Genomic DNA, 10,250 nt, shown 5'->3' with positions numbered 1-10,250 from the left:
CCACCAGCAAGAGGACGCACTGGGTGGCACAGACTAGGGAGCAGACCTGACAACAGCCACTTTTTAGTGGATAATCGTCCCTGGTTGCATAAAAAAGAAAATGGCGGCGCTCGACCTCTCGTGTTCAGATTCTTTAAGGGAGCGTAGATAATGAGTTCCCTATATAGCCATGTCAATCATGTAGACATCCTTTGATGATATAAGCCTCCCCTTTGATGTCTGCATTCGCCTTTTCGTTTTCTACGGTCACTCATGGCTAAACAGCCGTCAACAATGAACTGAACCATCGTTGAAACACTGGAAGACGCTCATGGCATAGTTGCGTCACAATCACCACGTTGCTGAATATATTATCCAGGCACGGTTGATAGGTTAAAAAAAAAAGCCAAATTATGTTCTAGTTACATTTGAAACAAACAAAGGATATCACTGATCTCGTCTCATTGAGATATAAAGAATGATTTAAAAATCAAGAGAATCGACCGATAAATAAAAAAAAGTTGCTAAAAAAAAGCTAAAATAAACAAAAGCAATTTTTAAAATCAAATATAGTCGTAAAACAGTTGGTTTTCAACCGATTTTTCTGAAATAAGGACCAATGTTCTTCTTTTTTCCAAGCTGATTTCAACAATGTGACTTTCAAATTCCTCAGAATTATATTTTTTACTTTTAGATTTTAGCTTTTAGGCCTACTCAAAAAGGTGTTATATTCCTTGTGTAACAATAGCGTAATACATCGACGGTGAGATTCACAATTCTACACGAATGGACGGTGGCGGTTGATCAAAGAGGTGTACCCAATTTATTTACCAACTACTTTTCTTAGTGCTAAAATTACAAAGTAATAATTTCGCGTCAGAAAAAAATAACTCTCAAGTTCCTATCTCTTTATTACAATAAAATTGATACCACGAATGACAAAATCGCCCCACAAATAAGGGAGTTATAAATTATTCATAATATTTTTTTTAAGTTATTAATATAAACCCGATCATTGGAGCCAGGTCTAAATGTACAAGTAAAAGTGTAGTTTAATATGTCTAATTTGGATTATCATCATAATCCTGGCCTTTTTTTTTCTATTTTCCGTCCACAAATCAAGGTTAATCGAGCTCGGTTAAAGACATTCATATAGAGATTAAATCGCACAGCGTCCCTGGTTTCATATAAAAGAAAATGGCGGCGCTCGACCTCTCACTAGCCACTTTTGATGACGTTTTCCTACCTGTTGTCATCTCTAGTCCTGTATTTTCTATGCTGGGTGGTAGCGAGTCGAGAACCTGCCTAACGGCAAAATCGCTTCATCAGTGGGGACTTTCCACCTGTCCAACATGTACCTGCCTGATGTGCGAACGAACCGGAAACCGCAGAGCATCTAGTTGAACGGTGTGTTGTTACAAAGAGCTTCCGGGCGGGTTTTTCGACGATGCACGAGATTGGGTCGATCTTCATAACATGGTAGTGTGAGCACCATTAGAAGCTGCTGCCTTGTTGTGATGTGATACATTGCTTCAGAAACTTACTATTTATTATTATATATTATTATTATTTTATTATTATTATTATATTATATTATTATTATTATTATTATTATTATTATTATTATTATTATTATTATTATTATTATTATTATTATTATTATTATTATATTATTATTATATATTATATTATTATTATTATTATTATTATTATTATTATTATTATATTATTATATTATATATTATTATTATTATTATTATTATTATTATTATTATTATTATTATTATTATTATTATTATTATTATATTATTATTATTAATTATTATTATTATTATTATTATTATTATTATTATATTATATATTATTATTATTATTATTATTATTATTATTATTATTATTATTATATTATTATTATTATTATTATTATTATTGGCAATGATGTGACTGGGTGTCCTTTGTGTTTGGGTCCCAAATTAGTGAAGTAGAATGCCATAGCTTTATTTGCTGGTATTTCAAATCTAGTCGCAGATGTATTCAAACATGCTCCATCTGGTTTTAAGTATTTGAAGAGAGGTCGATGTTTGGTTGGATTTTTGTTGTAGTGCTTCGGGGTTTGTTTTTTTAATTTTTATTTATTTATTTATTTATTTGTGTCGGGTATTTAAATTCTAGTACAGTTAATAATAATTAGCATATTTATATAGCGCCTTTCGTCGAAACCTCAAAGCGCTTTTTAAAAAAATTCAAATACAATTCAACCAAAGTATCAAAACAATTAAGAGCATAAAAGGGCATCAATACATCATCAATATAAATGTCACATACTATACATTTAAAATTCAATTAAGTAAATATTTCCTGAAATGATATGTCTTCGGGGCTTTTTTGAAAATGTCTATTGAGCTCGAGAATCTCACAGATTGAGGGAGATCATTCCAAATCGTGGGTCCGAATTTCATAAGAGACCTTAGTTTACGATGGAAAATGTCCAGTTAAACTTCATCTGGTTATGTCATTCCCCAGAGGAGAATTAATTTGACTTGTATCAAGTCCTTGTTGTTGTTTTTTCTTTTCTTTTCTTTTGTCGTTTTTTTTTCTTCTCTTATCAAAATATGTGTAACTTTATGTAGCGCTGCTTTTGATAGCTGTTTCCTTATTTCTTTGTCCCCGAGCAATGAGCTAAGTTTGTGAAAATATTTTCCCATAAATCTTCGTGGCGTGTGATGGTTGTTAGTTCAATTTTGTCTATTTTAACTTGAAGATTGCATTTGCGGCTATGTTGTCTTGTGGTATGACTCTCGCTTTCTGATCGAAAGGTCCTGAGAGAGAGAGAGAGAGAGAGAGAGAGAGAGAGAGAGAGAGAGAGAGAGAGAGAGAGAGAGAGAGAGAGAGAGAGAGAGAGAGAGAGAGAGCATAATTTACGTACTTCTCATAGCGTGTTTTCCAAATACAATACTGGGCACACTCATTCATTGAGTGTTTGATGCTTCAATACTGTTGGTACTAAATGTTGTGCTTTTGAGAAAGAACTGGGTTATGCAGTTCTAATATTCTATGATTTATGAGAGAACAATATGTAGACGTTTATCCCTTGGACAATAAATATTTTACTACTACTACTACTACTACTACTACTATTACTACTGATACTACTACTACTACGACTACTGCTACTACTACTACTACTAATACTACTACTACTACTAATTACTACCACTACCACTACTACTACTACTACTACTACTACTACTACTACTACTACCTGGCATCTGCATTTTTTGCGGTCGCAAATGGCAATTTGCGGCCGCAAATATCAGGTCGATCCGCAAATTTTGGCAAATTTCCCAAAATTGGCAAATCGTGGCAAATTTTAGGAAAATTGGCAAGTCGCGTGGCAAATTTTGGGAAAAATAAGAAGCGAAAACAAAATAACGAAAAAAAAAAGTGCGAAACTTGAGAAATTTTGCAGCTTTGCCTGGTCCCAAACCAAGGGAAGGTACTCTCTACGGATAATGATCCTTTAAAATCTTTGTAACGCTATTCACAGTCATTTCATTTCTCAAGTCAAATAAATCGAGTCACTTCCAACTTCAGGCATGGATCGTTTCGTCAAAAAATCTTCAAATAAGGACACAAAGAGCGGCAAATTTTTTGGCAAATTTTAGAGGTTTTTTTGTCAAATTTTGGCAAATTTTAGGTCCCAATTTGGCAAAAAAATGCAGATGACAGTACTACTACTACTACTACTACTACTACTACTACTACTACTACTACTACTACTACTACTACTACTATTACTACTACTACTATACTACTACTATATTACTACTATATATATACTACTATATTATTATTACTACTATTATTATTATTATATATTATAGTATTAGTAGTAGTAGTAGTATAGTAGTAGTAGTAGTAGTAGTAGTAGTAGTAGTAGTAGTAGTAGTAGTAGTAGAAGTAGTAGTAGTAGTAGTAGTAGTAGTAGTAGTAGTAGTAGTAGTAGTAGTAGTAGTAGTAGTAGTAGTAACAGCAGCAGCAGCAGTAGTATTAGTAGTAGTAGTAGTAGTAGTAGTAGTAGTAGTAGTAGTAGTAGTTGTAGTAGTAGTAGTAGTAGTAGTAGTAGTAGTAGTAGTAGTAGTAGTAGTAGTTTTTTTTTTTTTTGTTTTTTGTTTTTAAGGGTTTTACGGAGCTTGCAACACATTTAGGTTATATCAGCGCCAGTAAAAAGGAAGAAAATGGGTATAAAGATTACAATAAAGTCAAGGGAACTGAGAACAAATAAGAGGATCAAGTGTAGATTCCAAGTACAAGCATACCACCAATGTACTTAGTTTGAAATCACCTACAAGTCTCATCCAGGCACAAGCACAAAATCCAACAAAGAGGAATACACTCAAATGCTTACATTATACATTCAAAATTAAAATAATAATACATAACAGAGAGATGATTTACAAGGAAAAAAATGTCATCTCCCAAAACAATAACTATGCATTTGACTGTTTCCCTCCCAGCTAGGACTCCGGCCAGAGCCAGGACAAAACCAAGTAATCTCATTCCAAGACAAAGACAGAAAGCATGTTGGAAAACAGATATAAGGGGATAGAAGACACAGTATGTACCTCCCTGCCCGCTATGGGAGGTCAGGATCCCCACCCAGAGTAGTAGTAGTTTAGTAGTAGTAGTAGTAGTAGTAGTAGTAGTAGTAGTAGTAGTAGTAGTAGTAGTATGTAGTAGTAGTAGTAGTAGTAGTAGTAGTAGTAGTAGTAGTAGTGTAGTAGTTGTAGTAGTGTAGTAGTGTAGTAGTAGTAGGTAGTAGTAGTAGTAGTTAGTGAGTAGTAGTAGTAGTGTAGTAGTAGTAGTAGTAGTAGTAGTAGTAGTAGTAGTAGTAGTAGTAGTAGTAATCGTGTCCAGCCGACATGTCCAATCCAGTAATTTTGCCTGTAATCTTTGACATGCTTTCACCATTGTCCATAGGTGTGCACTTACGGGCATCAGATGTACTGTACTTCTTTCCGGTCTGAGCCCACACAGTGAGATAGACATTCTTCCACATGAGGTCTTTAACTCACTCAATTCTAGATATTTTTGCTACTTTTTGAAATTGGAAAAAAAATGTATTGAAAATGAGCATGTACATAAATAGTTTTATTGAACTATCATTAACATGCAAAAACTAAAAACATAATAATTTTTCTCAGAAAAATGTAATAAATAGGCATGGGGTAAAAGTAACCCTGATAAACTACGGATATAGTCGGTGTTAGGGTTGAGTGAGTTAAAATAATAAGTGATAGCGTTTTTCTCGGTCTGAGAACATCAACGCGGCCTCTTTAGGCTAAGTGGTGTTGTGGTATGACACTCACTTTCGGATCGGAAGGTCCTCGCTCTGTTGAGTTCTTGGAAAAGGCTCTTTACTAACATTCTCTCACCATACTCGGGTGTAAAATGAGTACCTGGTCGCCTACAGCGTTGTCTCTGTCTGAAAAAAAATTGTAATATCGCCTCACAGGCATCAATGTCTTGTTCTCCATATTGCTGTTGGTCTGGGACCCTTTGTAAAGCGCTTTGAGCACGTTAAGTGGATATTGTACTATATAAAAGCTCACGTTTTTAGTCATTCCATTAAGGAATATACAGATATAATTTATCAACCAAACGTGTGATGTCAAAATGAATCAGCCTTGTTTCCAAAAGTGAGCAATTTGAGGGTTAATATTCTTGCCCAAGGAAGAAAAAACCCCCAAAGAGCCTGAAATGAAGCTTGAACTTGAGACCTTCCGTCAAAACATTTTCAAATGCGTACGTGTGTGTTAGTGATTCCGTGTGTATGTGTATGTAATGTCTATAAAATAAGGTAAATAATCTTTCTCTCAATAATTTCCAGTGTTGTAATTTGTCTGAAACAATAAAAAAAAGTGTTCAAAGCTACAGACTCCAAATTATTGATTTTAATTGTCTAAAAATTATCGAATATTTGTTATTTAAATCAAAATTTCAACCCCCCCCCCCCCCAAAAACAAACAAACAAACAAACAAAAAAACACAAAAAAAACCCCAAAGACAACAAAAAGAATCAACCCCCCCCCCCCTCCCCTTAAAAAAAAAAAGAACAGAAAGAACCAACCCCCACCCCTCCCAAAAAAAGGCATCAAAAAGAACCAAGCCCCCCACCCCCGAAAACAGATAAAATGGACGTTTCGGGTTTCCCGAATGAGAATTCGTCTGTAGTGTTTCATTCATCCCGTTTTGTTGATAAAGGGGAAACCCGAAATGTCCCTTTAACTGAGCTATGGGGACCCCCCACCTGCCCACCATGGGAGTGATAAAACACACTTGATCCTGACATTTACATCGACAGCTTCCCTCAAACTCAAAGAAAAGAACTCTGGCCAGGAATGGGGAAAACCAAGTCATCTCATTCCACTGCTTGTTTGTAAAGCGCTTTGGGAACGTTTACTGGATATTGCTCTATATAAAAGCTCAGCTTTTGTTTTGTTTTTTAAAGGAAAAAGATAAGGGTTCTACGGCGCTTGCAACACTATTAGGTTATTTCAGCACCAGTGAAAAGACAGAAAATGGGACAGTAAAAAAAAGATCTAGATTTACAAATGAAAGCACACGAGAAAACTTGGGACAAAGGGGTCTGGCTCAAATAGGGAGCAGATGTAGATTCCAAGTACATACTATTACTGTTACTTAGTTTGAGATCACCTTAAAGTCAAATCCAGACATAAGCACAGGATCCTACCAAGAAATATGTTTACAAATCATTATACATTCTGACCAACAAATAAAAGCATAACAGAAAGATGACGTACAAGGGAAAAATATAATCTCCCAAAACTACAACGATATACATTTCACTGTTTCCTTCCCAGCAAAAGACTCCTGCCAGGGCCAAGACAAAAGTAATCCCATTCAAGACAAAGACAAAAAGCAAACTCGGAATACAGATTCAGATATAAGGGGATAGAGGACACAGAAAGCAGTTGTAGATCTGATCACTTGAGAAAAAGAAAAGAGGCCTGGTTCTAATAGGGAATAGGTGTAGAGTCCAAGAGCAATTTATCAAAGTGTTTGTTTGAGATCTCCTTAAAGTCCCATCCAGAAACAAGCATTGCACACAAATACTTAGAAAATATATTGAAAACAAAATATCAGTGCATAACAGAGATATCATACACAAGGGAAAAAATTATCTTCTAAAACTAATAACGTACATTTGACAGTTTCCTTCCCAGACAGGGCCAGGACAAACCAAGTGATCCCATACCAAGAGAAAGACAGAATGCACCGTGGAAAAGGGAGACAAATAAAGCAGAGGGAGAGAAGACACAACAAGAGTGACCTCCCAGTCTACCACGAGTTGTTAAAAGATCCCACCCCAAGGAGACGCTTGAACGGGACAACTGACGAATGGGTTACAAGACCCTACTAATCTCCCACGAATAAGTGAGATATTATATTTATGGTGTTTGCAACACATTTAAGTAATTTCACCCACAGGAAAAAGGAAGATAATGGAATAGTAAAAAAAATCATAGATTAACAATTGAAAGCAAACGAGAAAAATTAAGACATAGGGGAGTGGCTCAAATAGGGAACAGGGAACGGATGTAGATTTCAGGAGTACACAATCAGTGTTCTTAGTTTGAGATCACCTAAAAGTCTCATCCAGAAACAAGTACAGGATATACTCAAAAAAGTTTACAAACCAAATGATATATCAGTACACAGCAGAGAGATAGTTTACAAAGAAAAATAATACCATCTCCCTAAAACTATAGCTGTATATTTGACCGTTTCCCTCCCAGCCAAGGACTCATGCGGCCAGGGGCAGGACAAATCGAGTAATCTAATTCCAAGACATAGACAGAAAGCAACTTGGAAAACAGATAAAGGAGGATATAAGTATAAGACGCAGTAAGTAACCTCCAGCCCACCATGAATGGGAGGTTGGAAGACTCCACTCAAGAATAAGTGAGAAGAAAGTATAGCGGCCAATTTTTCAAAGAGTGAAAATTGGACATCCTAACGCAAAGTACTGCCATGACCCAAAACAGCAGTATGTTTGGACTATTATATTATATAATATAATCTATTGTTTTGTTTTTAAGGTTTTATGGCTTGCAACATATTAAGGTCATATCAATGCCAGTACAAAGGAAGATGTTTGTTTTTTGTTTTTAAGGGTTTTACGGAGCTTGCAACACATTTAGGTTATATCAGCGCCAGTAAAAAGGAAGAAAATGGGATAGTAAAAAGTTCTAGAATTACAATTAAAGCACCCAAGAAAAAGTAAGACAAAGGGGAACTGAGAACAAATAGGGATCAGATGTAGATTCCAAGAGCATACCACCAATGTACTTAGTTTGAAATCACCTACAAGTCTCATCCAGGCACAAGCACAAAATCCAACAAAGAGGAATACACTCAAATGCTTACATTATACATTCAAAATTAAAATAATAATACATAACAGAGAGATGATTTACAAGGAAAAAAATGTCATCTCCCAAAACAATAACTATGCATTTGACTGTTTCCCTCCCAGCTAGGACTCCGGCCAGAGCCAGGACAAAACCAAGTAATCTCATTCCAAGACAAAGACAGAAAGCATGTTGGAAAACAGATATAAGGGGATAGAAGACACAGTATGTACCTCCCTGCCCGCTATGGGAGGTCAGGATCCCCACCCAGAGTAGAAGTAGTAGTAGTAGTAGTAGTAGTAGTAGTAGTAGTAGTAGTAGTAGTAGTAGTAGTAGTAGTAGTAGTAGTAGTAGTAGTAGTAGTAGCAGTAGTAGTAGTAGTAGTAGTAGTAGTAGTAGTAGTTGTAGTAGTTGTAGTAGTAGTAGTAGTGGTAGTAGTAGTAGTAGTAGTAGTAGTAGTGGTAGTAGTAGTAGTAGTAGTAGTAGTAGTAGTAGTAGTAGTAGTAGTAGTAGTAGTAGTAGTAGTAGTAGTAGTAGTAGTAGTAGTAGTAGTAGTAGTAATCGTGTCCAGCCGACATGTCCAATCCAGTAATTTTGCCTGTAATCTTTGACATGCTTTCACCATTGTCCATAGGTGTGCACTTACGGGCATCAGATGTACTGTACTTCTTTCCGGTCTGAGCCCACACAGTGAGATAGACATTCTTCCACATGAGGTCTTTAACTCACTCAATTCTAGATATTTTTGCTACTTTTTGAAATTGGAAAAAAAATGTATTGAAAATGAGCATGTACATAAATAGTTTTATTGAACTATCATTAACATGCAAAAACTAAAAACATAATAATTTGTCTCAGAAAAATGTAATAAATAGGCATGGGGTAAAAGTAACCCTGATAAACTACGGATATAGTCGGTGTTAGGGTTGAGTGAGTTAAAATAATAAGTGATAGCGTTTTTTCTGGTCTGAGAACATCAACGCGGCCTCTTTAGGCTAAGTGGTGTTGTGGTATGACACTCACTTTCGGATCGGAAGGTCCTCGCTCTGTTGAGTTCTTGGAAAAGGCTCTTTACTAACATTCTCTCACCATACTCGGGTGTAAAATGAGTACCTGGTCGCCTACAGCGTTGTCTCTGTCTGAAAAAAATTGTAATATCGCCTCAAAGGCATCAATGTCTTGTTCTCCATATTGCTGTTGGTCTGGGACCCTTTGTAAAGCGCTTTGAGCACGTTAAGTGGATATTGTACTATATAAAAGCTCACGTTTTTAGTCATTCCATTAAGGAATATACAGATATAATTTATCAACCAAACGTGTGATGTCAAAATGAATCAGCCTTGTTTCCCAAAGTGAGCAATTTGAGGTTAATATTCTTGCCCAAGGAAGAAAAAACCCCCAAAGAGCCTGAAATGAAGCTTGAACTTGAGACCTTCCGTCAAAACATTTTCAAATGCGTACGTGTGTGTTAGTGATTCCGTGTGTATGTGTATGTAATGTCTATAAAATAAGGTAAATAATCTTTCTCTCAATAATTTCCAGTGTTGTAATTTGTCTGAAACAATAAAAAAAAGTGTTCAAAGCTACAGACTCCAAATTATTGATTTTAATTGTCTAAAAATTATCGAATATTTGTTATTTAAATCAAAATTTCAACCCCCCCCCCAAAAAAAAACAAACAAACAAACAAACAAAAAAACACAAAAAAACCCCAAAGACAACAAAAAGAATCAACCCCCCCCCCCCCCCTCCCCTTAAAAACAAAAAGAACAGAAAGAACTAACCCCCACCCCTCCCAAAAAAAGGCATCAAAAAGAACCAAGCCCCCCACCCCCG

Source organism: Berghia stephanieae, chromosome 11 (assembly GCF_034508935.2).
Source record: "Berghia stephanieae isolate SIO BIC M18660-M18661 chromosome 11, UCSD_Bste_1.3, whole genome shotgun sequence".
Classification (NCBI taxonomy): domain Eukaryota; kingdom Metazoa; phylum Mollusca; class Gastropoda; order Nudibranchia; family Aeolidiidae; genus Berghia; species Berghia stephanieae.
Note: the sequence above shows the minus strand (reverse complement) of the source record.